Source organism: Syngnathus floridae, chromosome 3, assembly GCF_059516105.1.
Source record: "Syngnathus floridae isolate MCC-2025c chromosome 3, RoL_Sflo_1.0, whole genome shotgun sequence".
Lineage (NCBI taxonomy): Eukaryota > Metazoa > Chordata > Actinopteri > Syngnathiformes > Syngnathidae > Syngnathus > Syngnathus floridae.
In genome coordinates this window covers 19,614,768-19,635,141 of record NC_142415.1, presented here as the reverse complement: position 1 = coordinate 19,635,141, position 20,374 = coordinate 19,614,768, and the positions used below count along the sequence as shown (strand labels likewise).

Genomic DNA, 20,374 nt, shown 5'->3' with positions numbered 1-20,374 from the left:
TCAGTGTGTTTTTCAGTGTCGCTCAAGATGCACTTTTTCGTTTGGCATATTACAACAACATCTTCGTGATGCCAGCGTGAAGAGTTTTCGCAGCGCAAAGTGCGACGGTGCGCCGCTGAGTGACTCACGACTTCCTCCTTCGCCGGTCGCCACACTTGGATTGTGTGTGTGTGTTTTATGTGCGTGTGTGCGGAAACATGCTGACAGCTGCAGCTCATTACAGCCGCTATTACTGATGGCGACTGCTGGGGGAAATTCCTCCGTGCACACAGCAAAGCGCCCTGTTTACCGCGTGCAACGCACACACACACACACACACACATGCGGGACAGAGACGTAACATCTGTAATGCAAACGAGGAAGAAAGGAAACATTTACAGCGTGAGAAAAAATGAATAAAAAAGGAAACATCACTCAGCCGTGCAGACGCTGTTCATGTGGCGTGCACGTAAGTACACACACACACCCACACACACACACGGTACATACAAAAGAGGAGATGAGATCACTCAAGTACTCAAAGGTCTGTTACAACGGCAAATGTTGATGTCTCCTTGGCACACAAACAGACAAACACACACATACACACTGAACTGAACTTTTTTTGTGGTTAATCAGAGGGACAAAAAGTGGTATTTTTATTTCTGAACATCCCCCGTTATGCAAGGGTGTGCACATTTGTGCAACTATAATATCTCATCTGTTTATTTTTTAATTTCATCTTGAGAAGAATTTCCAAAAATACTCATTCACAATAGCAGTGAAAAGGTTTTCTCATTTTTTTACAGGGGTGTGTAGACTTTTCATATGCACTCTATAGAAAGGCCTACGGGTTCTGACATGTACAAACACACACACAGACACAAAATATTTTATTCTCTCACTCTTGTGTTACTGCTGCCAATTCTCGCATGCATAGCTCTAATCTCTCTCTCTCTCTCTCTCTCTCTCTCTCTCTCTCTCTCTCTCTCTCTCTCTCTCTCGCTCTCTCGCTCACATACACACATGCACGTGCACACACATGCACAGCGTAGCGTGTCCAGTGACGTTAATGAGAGGGCTGCGATCCAGCCTCGCATGTGCGGGAGCCATTAAGGAGGACGGACCTCTTTGCTGCACCGCAGGCCGCTCGCTGCTCTCCATTACTGTTACACATCGGCTACGCTGTTCCGCCGGCCGGGGGTCCGCAGGGGGGCTCGGGGAACCACCTGGAAAAGACCCCCCAGGGGGAAGCGCAAACACACACGGTGCAGAAAGAAGGCGCTTTCCTAATTCGGTTGCCGCTGCAAATGACCTTTTCGCCATCACGCGCTAATGCTAACGAGGACGTCGGGCCAAGTCTACGAAACCTGTCCGCGTTTGGTTAAATCATCAAAGGAAGTTGGGGGAGGAAATATTGCGCTCGTTGGTTAGGAGCCGGCTTGTTAGAATCGAAGAAGATGCCGGTCGGCGCCGCCTCGCTGCCATGCGTCTGTCATGTTAATTACGCTGTGCGTTTTTATTAATAAAGCTGCGTCTGCATTTACGTGGCTGATGGCTCGCACGCTTACGGTTTTCCAGCCAGCCATCCATCCATTTTCCTCATTAGGGTGGCAGGAGTCTATTTCTGGGTGAGAGGCGGGGGACAGACAGACAGACAGACAAATAAAAGGAATGCTCACCAGGTTTCATTAAACAAGGGTTAAGGGTCAAGTTAGGATTCCAATCGAACGGGAAAGTCTTAACGGGGCTTGAACCGACGCATTGATTTCGGCCACCCCGCAATGACAAATAGGGTTTGAGCTTGATTATTTGCCAATGTGTTTTGGTATTAACTGGCATTTTTTTTTTTAAATATGTGCCCTAATAAATTTAAACACAATCTGATTCATATTTTTCAAAGCAGTTGTGACGCTGATGGTTTTTAGTGGATTTGATCAGGTTGATATGTGTGGTAGTGTTTTTTTGATTTTTAAATAAATCCGTTGAATACGTTATTGTCATTGTTATTCATATTTTTTTAAAAACACCATTTTGAGATATTTGGGCGGGCGAGGTGTGTGTGTGTGTCCTGACACATGGAAGCAAACAATCTAGGTTGAAGGCGGTCTCTAAGCAAAGTGACCTCACCTATGCTCACTCCCACCATGGCGCAACCTGCCGAAAATACCAAAGGAAAACAACTTTGACCGGAAATCTCAAGTCAACCCCGAGCATGCACAAAACGGAGGACGGGTTAGCGGAGACGTGAGCTGAGCTGACATGAGTGCAAAAGAGCACATATGGTGCTCGCCGCCGCAGATTACCGCGAGGACCACCGGGCGGAGAACGACGGCCGACCGGTGGGATTGCGGGGCGCTGAATGACGGCCGTGAAAACGGGAAGCGGCGTGACGGACGGCGGGCGGACGCTGACCGGCGCATTGCCCTGACAACGCATGGCAGGTTTAGAGGATGTTGGCCCAGGCTTTCCCCTCTCAAGTGTCACTCTTCCCCAGAGAGGATCAGGAAGTGTTAATCTGTGTCTGTGTGTGTCTGTCTGTGTGTGTGTGTGTGTAAGGATTGAGAATTGGATACATCCTTTTATCTGTTCCTTGGGATGATCACCAGGCACCAGCCAGGCAAAATCCACTCACTGGAAACATGAAGAAATGTGTGTGTGTGCATGCGTTCATGCATGTGTGTGTGTGTGTATCATAGTGATTTTCCCCTGAGGAGGGAGCTCAGAGTTGAAAGGTCAAACAAACGCAGGGAGGTTCAGTGAGCAGGCTGGCAAGCGGAACAAAAAGTGTGTGTGTGTGTGTGAGTGCTTCAAGGGTTTCAAGCCAGGCCGCGGATTTTAATACAGTGCTCGGGTGTCAAAATAGATGGAGTGTTCTCGCATGGAATTAAGGTTCTGAGCAAGGATAAGGCTTTCAAAGTTGGGGTTTGTCCCAAAAATGACGACTTTTGAGCTTTATGTTCGGGGTTTCAAATTCAAGGCGCAAAAAAATAATAATTCAAGCCGCCATGATGGATTCAAACGTGAATTTGTGTCTCCGTCCGAATTCAACTAAAGTGCATCCAAGTTGAATTCACTGGAAAGTATATCTTTTGTCTTTTTCCGGCCTTTTTGTCTTTTTTCTTCCCAAGGAGTCACTATTGGTTTTGTGAAAGTGATGAATGATGCAATTTCACATTAAATGAGGCCAAACAGGAAATCGATATTTCCACCCTTTCATTTTTTTCCCTTTCCCTTCGATCACGGCAAGTTATTTATTTCCTCCAAAATGTGAAATAAGAGTGACATCGTGGCGTCGAAGGCTAACGAGTCAAGTGCAGACAAACTTTACAAAGTGACTTTTACCCTAATATTCCAAAATATATTCATCGGCACTTACAAATCGAGAAAGGTGAAATACGTTCCACTGACAACTCTTTACTTTTCTAGTTTTTAACTTAGCCAGTAAAAAAGGCAAACAGTTGACCCGATGATGTCACATTTCGCTTTCGTAACTAAACCCGGGAAGCCGCCTGACAAGGCGACGTGTTAAGAGCCAAACCGTGTCTTTTATTTCTTTTGTGTCGTGTTTTTGCCGCCGTGTTCCAAATCACAACAGGGTGTCGAAATTTCGTGCGGAATCTCATCCTGTCCCGTCCACCTGTTCTTGTTCCCGCCAAGATTTGCACGCCTGACTTCTGGCCTGGAACCGCCGCCAAACACCATGCATCGTGCATTTGAGGGCGGACGCGTCACTTTCCGCTAAGTGCTTCTTTCACTCTTGTGTGATCCGCCTGACCGACTGACACACGGACACGCACACGCACGCATTCGCCATAAACTGGATTGGTTGACAGTAGTTTTGGAGCATTTGTGGGGGGGGACGGCGTGTTGATGTAAAGCGGGTGTGGCGGCGGGCCAGCTTGACAGGAGGCGAGGAGGAAGTACACAGGAAGTACATTAGTTATCACTCCCGTGTCTTCTCCACCTTTTCACTTCTTATCATCGCCACCTGACGCCTCAGACGCCGTCATGTCTTCTGTGCTCCACTTTGGCGTCGGGGTCTGCCCCCCCTCCTTCAAAAGCCGCTCAAGACAACGGGATGAAATATTTAAATGAAAGGCGGCGGGGAGAAAAGACAGGAGGGAGAGGGAGGGAGGGGGTTAGGGGCTGTTTGCGGCGACCGCTCGCCGGAATTGCTTTAGTCGGCCGAGAAGCGACGGCGGATGAGTTCAATCATCCGCACTGTACACTCGCCGCTAGATTCGGCGGAGTTCAAAGTCGTTGCTTCGGAAGGGTAAAGCGCTTAAATGACCTCATGGCGTGACATCATAGTGTGACATCATAGTGTAAGGCGCCAATCAATTCAGTTGGCATTTTTCTTCCCGACATGCAGCTCCTGACCATGACAAGAATCACATTTTAGTTAGCGTAGTCACTCTTTAGCACGTTAGCAATAAATCTGTTTTCATAAGAAATAAGGCTTGATGCACAATCCTTAATTTACCTCAATTTCTTCCTAAATTTCTGTCGATAGCATTGTGACCATTCAAATGTTGAACGATGTCAATCCTGTCAAACAGTGAGATTTTCCCAGCAGGTCATCTTGCTAGCATAGCACCTGTTAGCATGTTATCATTCTGCCTGGAGTATTTCATTAGACGCTAACACCAAGCTAGCTCCTTGTAAGAGTGTTAAAATCTGACTTAAAATTGTCAATCAATGTTTTTCGAACTATTTATTTCCTATGGGCAAATTTGTGGCTTGGAAGTCAACCAATTCCAAAGTTGGACTTGAAAGGTCTCTTGCTCTCTCTCTCCCTGGACATGCGGCCGGCCATTCAGTAGTTGAGCGTTACTTCAAATAAACATGGCGTCTCCCAGCCTCCCCCCCCTCCCGGCAAACAAAATGGAAATGGCGAGGGGATCAGAGGCGTGTGATTGGGCGCAGATGTGCGTCCGTCTGGGTTTGCTTAAAGGGCCGCCGGTGCCAGGAACATTCGGCGGGATTCAATAAATAGAGCTGTTAGACGCGAGCCATTTCCTTGTCACCATGTCAAGGTTTTCCTCAGAGCGGATGTTTCACATTTTGACTGCTTTCACTCTCAGTGCACACAGAATGGCGGCGCGTGCCAACATAGCATCGTCCGTAAACGTTACCTTTTGTATACAGATGTTATGATTGCGCCACTGCCAAACACCATCCTTCCTTCCCTAAAAGCCACCCTGGAAACCTTTTATTACCTCTGGAAAATGTTTTTGAGGAGCATTTTAGCTTTCATAAATGTCGGGAAGATCTTGGGAATCGCTAAGTTTGTTGGTCAATTCATTGAGTCGATCGGTTGGTCAGTTGGGCGGCCATGCCATTTGTCCATGGTCGGCCATTTTGACTGACTTTGTTGGATCCTTCGTCGATCCGTTTTTTAGTTAGGTAGCTATGTTTCCATCCCATGTCCTCTTACCAGGAACAATCTGTAAATCTCGCTCAAAGATTTTCCTGGCATTTGTATGTTTGATATCCTTTTCAATGGCATTCCCCATCTTGTTTTACATCACCCCCCCATCCCTCCTCCGACGAGGCGAAGAAGAAGGTGATCAAATCATCGTACGGAGAAATCCGGGCCGAGTGGTAAAGGTCACGGCGAGGAGTGCGTAAAAATGGATGAAGCCTAATGATTAGCTCAACCTTTAGCTAATCAATAATCATCTCGCCGGCCCGGTCGGCCATTAACCTCGGCCGCTATTGTCTCCTCTGGCAGCTTTACGGCGGAGTGAATATGAGCTCCAATAGATTCCTGTTATTAAGTCTTCTCAGTTTGCCTATCATACTCCAGTCGACGGCCGTATAAAAACAGAGACAAAGTAGCCGTAAAATCCAGCCCCAGAAGCGAGTCAGGCGTGCTTGCACACTTTTCTCTGGCAGTAGATTTCGGTCGGAGTGACGACGCTTTGCTTTGGCTGGAGCTTCCAATTACAGCCAGCTCATGTTATTTCATGCTAGCGGTCGCGTCCACGTCACCAAGCGGCCGGCCGATCTCATCTGTGGGTTTACCCTGTGCTTGCGTTGGCAGATATCCCAATCACTTGGATTCACATTTGAAAAGGCCCCCGTTCCAGTTTGGAGGATTTCCCATACGTCTTTTTTAAAAAATATATTTTTATTTTATTATTATTTGCTGCTATGAGGAGTATGGCAATTTTGACACAGCCGTGAATAACCGCACATATTTTGGTTGTAATGGCATCGCAAACAAATGGAAAAAAAAAAAGAAAATGTGATTTAAAGGACGCCTCCTCACAAAACACACTGGAATCGGTGTGTGTGCGTGATGCCATCTTCATCATCGCATCTCCCTCTTTATTGCCTTTAATGACGCCGCCTTCTCCTTTCATTAATTCTTTATTGATTCCTCCCGACGCCGCCTGAATTATTTTTCAATTACGGCGAATAAAACAAAAAGAAACCATCGTCGACATGTAGACAAACATTTTTTTTCTGCAAATGTTTTTCTTCCCCGTCTTTGTCCGACACGGCGAGATGACGGCGAAGAGAAGCCAGGTAAAGGTCAACGGAGACATTTTGGACAGCTGAGCGTGCGTTAAGAATTCACACAGGTCAGCAGGTAACGCTGGAATTTTTAACACGGCGTTTGGGACGAAGGCCGTGGAGAAAGCACCACGGACGGCCAGGGTGGACGCCAACGCTTGCCCACAGGTCATTAATTACTGCAATTATTCAGCCTGGTATCGCAGACGCGTATCGACTGGCGGCTTTGTCTGACGACGGCGCAGCGGCGGCCGGGGAACGTGAACGTGCGCAAATGAAGCAAGCGTGATTTTCACCGCAAGGTGGCTTGCAGATTGGATTTCCATCTCTTGGCTGATATCTGCTCTTGTCGGGGAGGCCTCTGTTGTCCATTTATATCTCATCACCTTGTGGATTGAAGGCACTTTTAAAATGGATTTTTCAATATATCAAAATATGAAATTTAAATAATTAATTTATTGATGATATATGAAGTTATAGAATATAGAGGTAGACAAGTAGTCAAAGGTCACACAAGAAGCTTCTCTGTGGACAAGCTTCTTTTTGCCAGAAAAAAAAATGCTTTCCAGATTTTTAGTTTTTTGGTAATCAGCAGGAGAGGATAAAAATTAACTGACTTTTTTTTTTTAATTGAATCAGTTATATACAAACAACATGGCATATCACAAACAGTAACATTGACTTGGACTCCAATGTTTTGATTTTGTGAGGCAGTAGTAGAAGAAGTAGTAGTAGAAGAAGAAAAAATAGAAGCAGAAGAAGAAGCAGTAGAAGAAGAAGCAGAAGAAATACAAGAAGTAGATGAAGTAGTAGAAGTAGAAGTGGAAGGAGTAGAGAAGTAGAAGAAGAAGCAGAAGAAGTAGAAGCAGGTGAAGAAGAAGAAGAAGAAATACAAGAAGTAGATGAAGTAGTAGAAGTAGAAGTGGAAGAAGTAGAGAAGTAGAAGAAGCAGTAGTAGAAGTGGAAGAAGTAGAAGAAGAAACTGAAGAAGTAGAAGAAGTAGAGGAGGACAGCAAGGAGTGGGCACACAATTGAGAGAATGTGGCGTAAGAAAGTAAGTTGTTCTTTTTGTATGAATGTATCTATTTTAACTGAGAGGATCTGTTGTAAGAAAGTAAGTTGCTCTTTTAGAAGAAGCAGAAGAAGTAGAAGAAGAAACAGAAGAAGTAGAAGAAGCTGAAGAGGACAGCATGGAGTGGGCAAACAATTGAGATAATGTGGCGTAAGAAAGTAAGTTGTTCTTTTTGTGTGAATATATCTATTGTCTACCATTGTCAAAATTATGAAAGAAACTGTATGCAACATTTGATGGATCATATTCAACAATATGCACAAACCAGGGGAAAGACAAAAGTCTACACACCCGTGTTGAATTGACATGGTTTTGTGGTCTTTTAGAAAAAAACTCATTTACAAAAAATGTCATTTTGTGTTTGTTAGTGTGTATAGCCAAATTGTTGGCATAGGCTAACACTCTTCCTGGAGCGTGCACGTGTTTGTTCGTGCACGTTGCCCTCTCCCATCCATGTGATATACGCAGCACTAATTGTCGGGCCTGGCCCCCACATTCCTGGCCGCGGCCGGCCCACCAACACCGTGTCACTTTAACAACTACAAATTATCGCCGCCACGGAGCCAGCGGCTCGGCGGCGGCGGCCGGGAGAATACAGAAACACGTTTCCTCTCGTAAATCGTCGCCTCTCCTACCGCTGACTGACGTTTTTACCGCGACATTACTGCGTCTGCTTTGAGTCGGCCGAGTCAGACGATTCTCCGGCCCCCCCCCGGCGTTGTTATTTGACCGCCGTTATTGATCCGGCGGGTTTCCCCATCATGGCGACCGACGCTGGTATAAAAGGAGAGATGGTGATATAGGGCCGTCTCGGAACATCTGCTCCGCAGGCTACAAGTGGCTTCGTCTTCTGCTTCTGGATCCAAATTTTTTTTCCATTCCGCTTGTTTCCCACAGTTGTCCAACTTTTTACATCAGAACCACCTGGCAAAATACAATTGATTTGTTCCATGAGCGCCTCGTGACGCAAAACACTGAAATCCTCGTTCCCCATTCAAATGAATGGACATGCCCCAAATCTGTTGCAGCCCGCCCACCCCGGATTGTGAAATCTAAAAAATAACTTTTTAATTATTGTCATCATTCATAATTACATTTGTTGCAGATATACCGTTTTTAAAAATGACATCATTCGAGTGAAAAATCCACTTTCCTTCGCTCCGCTGAAGCTTTCTTTCCAAACTGTTGCAGCGTTCAAACATCACGCAAGGAAGCCGAGCCGGCCCGCGAGGCGAGCTCCCTTGTCGTGCACGCAAACGGTTAAGCCAGATTTTCTCCGGCCGGCCGGGGGCTCGGTCCTTCTCTCGGCGCGACACATAAAATGATCCCGACCGCTCAATCGGATGCGGCCTAAGTAGGTCCGCATGGCCCCGCTCGCAGCCTTAAGTGCTTCAGCGTGTCCCCACAGAAGTGCGCGCCAGCGCCGCCGCCGCCACGGGCCGAGACCCGGACCTGGACCCGAGCCGCGTCTAACGAGAGGCAGATCCAAAGCCGGCCGTGATTGATTTCCTGCATCTTGATTTGATATCCTGAATTAATCATGGGGACTTGAATAATAGATAAAGGCAAAATAAAATACACGGACTCCGAGCACTCAATGGCGCGCTCCGTCTTGTTTGACGTCACGGGGGAAGTGGATGTGGACCGCAGCCAGCCGCCTTGTTTGTGTGCCACTCTTCAGCTTTTAGGTCGTGTGATCTGGCGTTTAGTCACACTCTGCATCTCCTCAAGTCGCTGTCAAGGCAAAATCGATGTCTTCTGAAACTCACACACCAAAGAAAAGTAACTTGTTAACAATGAATAATTCAAAATATCGCCGAGTATGCAAAATGCAGCCCTTTGCGGCGTTTTCCAATCGCAACTGTGAGAAATTACGCACTTAAAGCCCTCCGGGGAACGAAAAATCGACTTTGATCCGACTTTCAGCGACTCGACTTCAAAAACATCTTTATTCGTTCAACCCGTGTAGTTTGTTTGTTGCTTTTGTGAACGTCTCTAACAACACGTGCCCGTGAAAATCCACTTGAAGCAAAACTTGCAAGTTGGACTTTCAAAATAGGATTTGAAAGCCGCCATGAAGGCTTCCAGAGTTCAATAACAACATCCACCTGTTGGGAACCAAAGCAATTCCCTTTTGTTGCATCGCTCACTTGGCGCAAGTCATCTCATAAATGTTAATCCGAGTTTCTATGCCAGTAGAATACAGTCAACAAGAACGCCATCTGCATCAAGCTCATTTGTTAGCCGGCGCAATCGCAGCCTGCTTTGCTCTCTTGAGGAAATATGAAAACACTCGGGCGGCAGAAGAAGGATGAAGCGGTGAGGAGGCGGTCGGAAGGCCATCCTCCGCCTCCCTCAATTGGACACATTTCCATAAAAGAAGAGGCGCGGGAGGCCCGGCCCGGCCCGACCCGTCTTCAAGCCATCAATCTGAATAGTTGAGATTACCCGTAAAAGCACGGCGCGCTCCGTCTTTTTTTCTTCCTACCGTCGCCACGTTGGCTCAATTTTCCTCCCCTTTGCCTTTTTTTGGGCTGTATTTTAATCTAAGCACAAAACTCCAGCAAATATTCATGGCGGCGGCCCACTTTTCCCTCGCGAGCCCTCGGCGGGAGGCCGCGGCGGATGTGACAGCTTTACAGATGACGCAAAATTCAGATGAGCCACATCGGAATGCAAAAAAAACCTCTCGCCAATTATTTTCCTCCTTGTTGATGCGTGTTGCCGTGAAGATCGGCATTAGTTAAAAAAAAAAACATGTGTACAGAAGACAAATGATAACCTTGGACAAAATGTGATTACCCATAGTCATCTTTAATGAGACTCACAAATGTTTGTGTAGATGTATTTTGTAACCACATTTCCATAAACCTCAAAGAAAATTGACTGGGTTGATAAAATCGTGTATAAAAAAAAAGCAGACCACAATTAAGCTAACATCTCACTTGACAAAGTTCCTGTGAAGTATTTTGGATGTGAAAATCAACATATATAGCTATCGTTCACGTATGGCTTCCAACCTCTCCAAAAAAGACCGCAATTCATTTCGTCGATTGCTCGTGACTTCAAAAAGTCGAGAAGGTCGTAAATCGAGGTGGGACTACGCGATATTTTTGTCAGTGTTTACGTCAAGGAGCCTCGTAAAAAAGTGGTGGTCGTCGCTGTTAATCATGCAGACAAACACGCCATTAGCGTTCAAATCTGCATGTGCCTCATTACTAACCCAGATGCTCTAAAAGCGCCACTGGAAGGGGCTAAAGTTCACTTGGAGGTGGGAGGGGGGGAGTAAGCGACGTGCCACTTTAGCTCATTTTCATTATCCCGCCGACGACTAAAATATCTGGCGCATTATGCATGAACAGTTTAAAAGCTCCTCTTGAGCGGCAGCCTCTTGAGCTGCCGTTTTAGTCCATCAAAGTGAGTAACAACGCCAGCCAGCTAACGGGGGAAGGACAGGCTACTGTTAACGTAGCTTCTTGCAAACAAGCGGCCCATCAATCAAATCAAAGACCGTTTAACATCAAAGACGTATTCATGCTAATTTCAACGACATAGCTAGATGGAGAGATAGGTTAATCTGAATAAGTAAGGAAATAGATGACTTTGTGAGCAAGTTTTTGTCAAAACTGTGTCATGTTGACGCAGTGGCGCTAACTGCCTGGGAGGGCGCCACTAATGCATTTTCCTGCAAACAAGAAGGATGGCTGAATCCCGCCTTCACGGATTGGTGGGAGGCGGCGGCGGCGAGGTACACGGCCGCATAGTGATGCCCGGCGCGGCGCTCTCAGTATGGATGGCCCGCGGAGGTTTCCATCATTCATAACGGCGGTGCGTGCTGCGCCGCCGCCGCCAAATTGATCTTGCAAAAGAAGCCGGGTGGCGCTGCCACCACTTCATTAGTCTCCGCGGCAACAAATCACCTGCCAAGCTGCATTGCTGCGCCACGCGCGCTGACCCTTTTCACTCAGCGGGTGTAACGGGCCGCTTTTTATCAAGATCCACACTTTGGGAATATTTGACAGGCAAATATCTCAATCATGGAGGATTTATAGCCTTCCACAAACCATTTTTATAAACATCAAAGATGGCGGCGGTGTCGTCAACCAACATAGTTTACTTGAAGACTTTTCACAATTGAGTCCCTAACGAAACAAGCTTGACGTTTCGTAAGCGTCGTCATCATCCGAGAATTCAGCAACTTTCCGTGAATTTGACAAATTGTAAGCATTGCGAGGCTATCGTACTTTTTGAAACCAACCGGAATGTCTTCGGAAACGTTCTCCGAAGCGTCTGTGCTCAAGCAAACATCAAAAACCCTAAAACGTCGACCACGATCAACTTTGGCAACCGTTTTCTCTTTAACGAAGCTAACCTGTCTTTGTGGGAGGGGGAAAAAAAGAAGTGATGAGAAAAAGCGCTAAGTTGACGATGAAAGTGCTAAAAAGCGGCGATGACAAACAGGAAGCGGCATATTTACGGCGTGGCGTCAGGCTAACCTTTGATTTTATTGTGTTTTATGCCATTTTTGCGCCGCACCTCCACTATAAAAGTGAGTTAAAGCTGCTTTTTATTGCTTGTTTGATCACCATGTTATCCCAGTGCCATCTGTCTGCTTCATTGCAGACAAATGCACATTATGACTCACGGCTCACTTTAGCACAATGCGAGATAGCTCACATCCCATTCATAGCTGGAAGCATATTTGCGCTCAACTTGAAACGCTCGCGGCGTGCAACATTCGATTTCTGCACTTCGAGGAAGTTTGTTGTGCCTGCCTTGACCACCTGGGGGCAGTATATTACATTAGACATAAACAACAAAACCTTTACAAAACATTTCGACTCAATAACCTGCAAAAATAGGCCCCTCGATTGTCTTTAATTGTTTTTCACGGAATGTGCTTGTGATGTCTGTTGGGGTTGCTCCACCATTTGTGTGCTGAAAGCATCGTCTGTGGAGTTTTTGATGATGTGTTAGCATGAAGCTAGCAGGGATCGATTCCGTGCAAAATTTTATGATTAGTTTGACTCAGTTTGAAACCTCTTTTCGGAGGAATCCAACAACCGCTAACTGCCGTTGACTTGAGGTTTCCGCCACCAAGTTTGGGCTCATACGTCAAAGCAAAAAATGAGCCAGAAGACGGCTTGTGTCTCGAAAACCTCTGGGCGAATCACTCACTGGTTCGGTTCAAACAAAAACACAGCTTCGATTGTGGAATTTGAAGCAGCGAGCTAGCCACGAGTCCCTAAACGGCGTTTCGTTCTACCATCCTGACGGGTTGTTGGACTTTGACCATCAGGCCTTGAAAAAGGCGGAGCTGGTAGCAATCAGGCGTCCGCTCCACGTAACGAGAGCAATATGTTCTCTGAGCCGCTTGTTGTCGCGGCGGCGGCGGCGACCAGTCAGCGGGAAGATGGAGCACTCGGCGACAAGGCAACTCGGGCCGAGAGAAACAAAGTGCCCGGGCTGGTCGGCGTGCACAAATCTTGTCAATGGTAATTGATCGGCGCCGGTCAGCCGCACAGGACCCGGGACAAAATCAAGTGGCTTCTCCATAAAACAACGTCCAATATTGATGATGTTTCTGGGGAATGAATGGCCTGGTGCGCCTCGGACTTTTGATGAATGTTTGTTATCGCCGCCTCTACCGCCCCCTCCCCCGGCTTGTCATGTCGCTCGGCCCGCCGCGAGACTTCTCTGCATTTTGATTTCCGGCCATATAAATGCAAACACGTGCACAATTCTTTCCAAACTGCTGACATACATGCAATATTTTTTTTTATTATGAAAAATGGGATGCAAAATGGCAGAGAAATTATACCATCAAAATAATTTTTAGAATTTGTAATCATAATTTTATTGAATTTTTAATCGAGTTATAAATAAAAATAATATAACATCAAACATATATAATAAGAAATAATTTTCACAAATCATTTTAATAATTTCATTTTTAATCTAAAATTAAACAGAAAAAAGTCTGTGATTATGCAAATCTGTGGGTGGCGAAATGCGAGTGCGGTCAAATGTATTTTAATCCCAGGCACACACACACACACAGATGCACACACACAAGCAGAAACACAAACACACAAGCAGGGTTGTTTGTGTGCGTCAAATCCCAAAGTGGCTGTCTGATGTGTCAGCATCTCTCCATCTTTGTGAAAAACAAACTTCTCTCCTTTTTATTGTCTCTTAGAACTTGCATGCATTCCCCCCCCCCCCCCCCCCCCACACACACACTTACACACACTGCTCGTCTCCCCCGAGCGTCTAAAGGCGATGCGGTCACGATGGCTTTGTGCGTTTGTCAGTCGCTGCTTTCCCTGGGACCAGCAAACTTGTGACGAATGTTGAAGGGGACAAGACATGTTTTCTATGATGGGCGCTGGCTGGGTTGGGCGGGGTCAGGGGGGGGTGCACACCCTGATTATGACAAAAACACACACACAGACGCGCAGTGACAGTTGTCTTCTGCCTCACGCAGCGAAACAAACGCATCAGAAAGCTCCACATCAATTATTCAACGTATTTGCTGCACTAAAGCGTGTTGGTGTGTGTGGCGCACACGTGAGGGTGGGGCCGAGGGGGGGTCGCCGGTCAAGCAAGTCCCTCAAGGTTAGGCTCGTTTGGCCGAGCGGGCGGGGGCCAAACATCACGACAGGTGATACGAGCCAAATTGGCGGACCGGGGGAATCAGCACCACCAGCCGGACCCTTCATACTGTCTCTGAAAACACACATTAGGATACAAAAAGAAATCTAGGAGAGCGTGGAAGGAAAAGATGGCCACCTGTCGGCATCCTGACCTTTTCTACGTTTCACGCAAAGAGAAGTTGTTGCCGACGTGTGTAGCATGCGCGATAAGCTGCCACGCAAAATGAGAGGAGGCGGCTAATGGACTCCAAAAGGCCGAGTGCTTGTCACACAAACATTTCCGCTGTCACAGCATTTTATCACAGGTAGCGCAACGTACGCAGGCGTCCCAGGGCAGCCATTTGTCGTCTTTTTGCCGGGAGTGGCGGCGGCGGCCGGGAACAAAGAGGAAGTGACAGCCAGAGAGGACACTTGTGTTTTCACTCTTGTTGCAGCAAATCTCATGTGACACACACACACAAAATAAGGCAGGGGAGGCGCTTGGAGTGGCAGTGCCAACGTGCACGGAAGAGCAGTCAGGAAAAGGCACGTGCCACAAGATGACGGCTGATGGAGGCACTTGCTCACTTTCAAGCGCTCACGTTGCTTGCTTTGCTGCCTTCAATGTTTTCTTTTACCGTTGTTGATTCGGTTTTCATTCTGGTTGGTTGGCCGGTAGCTCTGCGTATTTTAATGGCTGCCCCCCACCCCCCACACATTTCTACACACTGAGCTAATTGACCATCTAAATAAAGTCATTCATCACGGTTGTTGGGTGAAGACGGACGCATCCAGAGAGGTGATGGTCATCAAATTAGTCCCCCCCCAACTGACCCCCCCCTCCCTTTTTCTTCCCTTAATCGCCAGTTGCACTTTATTTTGCTGAGCGGGCACATCGACACGCAAGGCGAGGTGAGCCTCCCTGATAAACGCCCACGCGCCCACGGCGGTTTTGCATGGAGGACTTCCAGCGCGCATTCATCAAAAATAATGACTCGTATGATCAGTGGTAGCCACGATAAACGCACGGCGGCTGTATTCATCATCAACGCGGTGCTGATGAATTGGTTAGCCGCGTCTTGGTCAACGCTAACAACATCCCGGGCGACCGCTCGTTTATTGAAAACACCCCGCCCGCCATCTCCGTGGCCTCGTTGTTCACCTTGTTGCTCAGGTAGGCCGTGCGGCGGTTGCGTTCATTTTGAGGACGGCGCCGCCTACAGGACGGGAGGGGAACATATTCGAAGAAACCAGACTGTTTTTTTTTTTGCTGTTCAGTCGCTCGTTCCGACTAATTGAATGAAGGAAAGCAACGTGCTGCGAGTGGTTGATATCAATCAGACATGACAGAGTTGAAGTGAGGCTGCGACACGAGGCCAGAAGGCTTGGAATGTGCGTGTGTGTGTGCGTACAAACAGGTGTGTGTGTGCTAAAGTATGACAATGTGTTGAATGGCCGCTGGCAGTCAGAATAGATGAATAGCAAGCAGATAGCGTCTCATCCTGCATCTCTGCGGACCCCCGCTAGCGACCACACACACGGAATTTATTATCTGTCTATTGTGGAGCATTTAGAAACATAAACGTGCGCTGGTTGGGCTTGTTCTTACAATGACTTGGTTAGTTTGATCAGTTTTGTTGTTCCTCTGTAAGTTAGTGAGTTCATTAGTTTGGTTGATCCATTTTTAGTTCGCTTGAACGAAAGCAATAATGCAATATGCAATAATACACAATAATGCTCTTCTTATGGTGTTTTGGATATTTTTCCTGTTTTTTCTGGACAAATTGTATTTTTGCAATTTGGTGATGGGTGACACCCAGCTATGTTGGGATGCAAGCCTGAATCCGTGCAGTGCCGTGGGCAGAAGCCCCCAATGCTTGAGAGAGGTTGGAAGACGGCCAATGACATTGAAATGCTTCTTTGTTTTGGTTGTAAAGCAGAGCATAATTGTGGGGGAGGATTCTCTTGTGCGTGTAAAGCGTTGACTTGCCATGTGTGCGCTAATGCGTCTTTGCAAGATGTGTGGAATTATTCTGTGGCCTCAGGTTAAGTCGGACGTTGCCGGGCGACCTTGTCATTGATGCGCTCCTCGCGCTGCTCTTCTTCTTTTTCGTCAGCCCACATTATTTCTGCCACGTCCTGCGCTTTTTCAAGGCCTCAACGTGCGGCGTGCACGCACACACGCAAAAAAACCAAAACAAAAACACTTTTACCAGTTTGGGGAAAAACAACAGCACAGTCCTTTTCCAACTCCCAGATTCATTCATTCATTCATTCATCTTATTTCCTATTTGCGCTCATTTCTTTTCTTCCCCGTCCGTGTACGCCGTCTGTTTTGTTCCCTTCTGCTCTGGGGTGTTGTCTTTTTATTCTGCTATTACGTTGCTGCTATTTTCGATTCTCTTCTCCTTGTGCAGTCCCAGGCTCCCCGATCAAGTTTCTCCCGCTTCGGTTTTCAACTGGCTGATATTGTCTTTTCTCGTTGCCTTTTCTTTCCCATGATTCAAATGTGTCGTCGTTGCCTTTTGTTATAGATTTCTCTTCCGGCCCCCGTTCCAGTCATTGTTGTTGCCATTTTACTTTCTCCTTACGCTCTTACAGTAGGATGTCAATCTCGGGCCACATCGTAGTTGTGGTGTCCCTCGTGGGGCCAATAATGACAACATATTTTTTTTTTTGCAATATCTCATTGTTATTAAAAGGGAAGACAATTTACAATTTTGATATTTTAACAAGAAACATTGAGTTGACACAGGAGTTGCCTTTGCGGACCACATAAAATGATGAGGCGGGCGGGATCCGGGCCCCCGGGCCTTGAGTTTGACTGGTGTCTTCCAGTCCTTTGACCTTCCAAACAGATAAATAGTCTTTCGCCAGGTGGAAAAAAAAGTGTCACATCCATGCATTTCTGTATAACACTTGAGCTTCCATTTTTGTCCATCTCCTGCCTCGTCTTCTTTGGCCCGCTGCCTTCCTCCTCCTCCTCCCCCCCCTCCTCCTCCTCGTGGCAGCGCTAGTTTTTTAAGTTCAGCCAGCGAGAGCATGTCTTCATTAGCTGCATTAACATTCACAGGCTGTAGTAAATTCTGACAGTGAAAAGGTCCCCGTAACCTTTAGTTGTGCGCAAATTTACTTCCCCAGAAAATTACAGCTGGCACCGTCTTAATTAATGCGGCTCTCTTCCCGCCGACGCCGGCAGCCTGTCAGCGGGCCGAGGAGAAGAGCAAGTGAAACGGAGAAGAAGAAATCAGCGGCAGAAAAGAATAAGGGGGATGTTTGGGTGCGCTAAACGGGATTGGCCGAGAAGGGAAGGCGGCGGCCCGGCGCTTTGTGTTTGCTAACAACGTTGCGTCCAAATCGCCACCATCGGCCGCGCTTTGTCATCCAAAAGCGCTCGGGGGACGTTGCTTTCAGGAAACCAATACATATTTTATCCCGGGCTATCTCGTGCCTCGGTCGCAGGCCCGGGAGGAAGCGTGGAACGTCAGCCCAAGAAGGAAGCGTGAATCCATCTTGGCGCTAACAAAAACCCGTTCACCAAAACAAAAAACGTAGGGATAGTACGTAAGTCGCTTCTATCTTGCTAATAGTGGCGCCGATCTCCTCACAGGGTTTGATCATCTTCCCGCAAATGCGTCTCACTCCATCTCGGCTAATTAGCGCAGCCGGCGGCGGCGTCCACGTTGATGGCCAAATGTCAGCCGCCGTCTCCAGTCGCTGGCTAATTGCCTGAATCAGAGGTGCGTTGGGAGGGCGGCCCCGCCCCGCCCCCCACGCATCTACAAGTCAAATTGGCAGGGGAGGGAGGGAGCGGACAGCATTGTGTCCGTGGCCACTCCGGATTTTTGACTAGCAGCTTCGAAACTGCACTTTGCTTGTCGGAGGCCTCCGAACTCAACTGAGGTCTCGTCATGGTTCAAGTTTGGCACGCTCTTCGATCTCCAAGCGCTCACAATGACAGCAATTTTCTCGATTTAGCGCCATTCGCCTTAAGTTAAAGTTCGGTTAAGGGTTAGGGAAATTGCAAACAAAAATGGCTGACTCCCTGACATGGCTTTTGTAGACTTTTTCGTCGACACGGTTTCACGTCACTATGTATTAAATTGTCAAAACTGCAATTGACGCACGATTTGCTGACACGAATCGTAACATTTCGTCACAATGCTCCTAACCCACTTTCCTTTAAAAAAAAAAAAATGGCTGACTTCCTGTGGTTTTTTTGGTCATGACTTATGGGGACTTTTTTGTGGCTCTATTCATGATGGACATGTCTTGCAAATTTCACGCGGCTAAGTGAAAGTGTCTTCGGGGGCCGAATATTCCCAAATATGCTCCTGATTAAACGGACAAATTGCCCTTCAGTGTCCCCCCACCCCCTCACCTCGTCCCACCACCACCACCTTGTTGGCTGCCTCCCGACCCTCCCGATAACGAGACGTCACAGCTTTTCCTCTCAGGTTGTGGAAGGAGCGTTTGTCATTTAAGCGTCTGCCAGCGTGAGAGCAGCAAGACGCTGCCAATTAGCGCCGGCGGACATCGCTAACAAGGTGGCGGGCGGGCGGAAAAGCGAAAAAGGCGGCGGCGGCCCAGACAAACAACGTCCGGGCCCTTGTAATGAGAGGCCCGCTTTTTAGTTACCGTCTGGCACAAATATGTTTGACTTTTATTCAACACACAAAGGAAAGTTGTCCAAAGACTTGCTCAAAATTTTCTTTCCAGCAAAATGTCGGATGTGCCCCGACGAATGAAAACATATTGGGATTCATATTGTGTGTGTGGAATATCAGTTTAGCTGCAAAATTCACCCGTTTTTATCTATCTCGGGTCGCCAGCCATTTTGCCACCGAGGTGACCATTTATAAATCTACTTGAATAATTTAAGAGGGACTGGACAAAAAAAGAGAACAAAAAAAAAGAACCTGGGGTGTGTGTGTGTGTGTGTGTGTGTAGGGGGCGGGGGGTTGGCTCTTGAGCGTTAACTTGCTGCCCAATTTGATCAATCGCCCGCGTCCTGCCTCTTCACTCAGAAAATTACAAATGGGAATCTTCAAATCTGGAGCCGTTTATCATTATAGGTTGTGTGTGTGTGTGTGTGTGTGTGTTGGTTTGTTTTCTCATGTTTTGCGTACATGGATTTCTGTTTGCATTTGAATGGAAAATGGCAGTTTACAGAAAGTGGTTTAAGAATTTATGAGAAAAGATGAAAATGGAAAAAAAATCTAACTATTCTTAAAAAAGGTGAATGAAAAACTGGGTTCCATTTGTAAAAGAAAATGTGAAAAGTTTGGAGGGGCTTTTTTGCAGAGTGTAAAACTTAACATTGGAGTTAAAATGATGCAAAAATACTGGATGTTAAAACGAGTAACCTGTTTGAAAAAGTGAAGTTTACATTTTTTTTTATTTAAAATTGCCAGAATATTTCTTTAAATGATGGAATATATCAAATAGAATGTGATTAAAATTTTATTAAATCAAAAATCAAATAAAAATAGTTCAAGCAAATGAAAAAAATCTTTTCAAAACCGTGAAACAGTAATAGACAGAAAATAAAAAAGGAAAAATGTTTGTTATTTCTAACAGTCCTTTTCTTGAATGAGCATCAAATGAGAAAATTGAGTGAAACACACACACAGGCATGTGTGCGTGCATATGTGCGTGCGTGTGTGTACGTGCACGTGTGTTGACGGTCCACGTAGACAAGTGCTGCTGAGTGAAGCTATTATCTGCTTTGTTGAGCAAAGCATCATTTCCATGAAGCAGAGGAGCTTGTGGTTTGGATGTGTGTGTGTGTGTGTGTGTGTGTGTGTGTTTGTAGTTGGCCCTTGAGGGTAACGTGGAACTTGTATTCCCCCCCACACCTCCACCGTTGCGACGCAGCCAGTCGATGATGATACGTTGCAAAGTCCGCCATTAAAGTGTGATAGATGAAGAGGGGAGGGCATTCATACAAATCAATGAGTGTAGCGTTGGTGTCATTAGCCGCCGCCGCTAGCCGCCATAAATCACGCCGCGATAGGCTGTCGCGCCGGGACCGACCCACCTGAGGAGGAGGCGGGGGCGGCGGCGGGACCGGGTACCGCCGGGTCTTCGGCGACTGCGTCAAATGATGACTCGGCAGATAGCAATTAACGCTAGTTAGCTAAAAGCGCTAGAGTCAGACGGA

At 46.9% G+C, this 20,374-nt stretch overlaps 1 long non-coding RNA gene across 2 annotated transcripts in view; it reads left to right on the top strand.

Annotated features, from left to right (window-relative positions):
- Positions 1-7,345: 7,345 nt before the first annotated feature.
- LOC148400978 (uncharacterized) overlaps positions 7,346-20,374 on the top strand; it is a 71,499-nt gene continuing 58,470 nt past the window's right edge. For both annotated transcript variants that reach the window (XR_015857578.1, XR_015857579.1), the window contains exons 1-2: positions 7,346-7,558; positions 7,645-7,734. This is a non-coding gene — a long non-coding RNA (uncharacterized LOC148400978). The remainder of the gene's footprint in view (positions 7,559-7,644; positions 7,735-20,374) is intronic.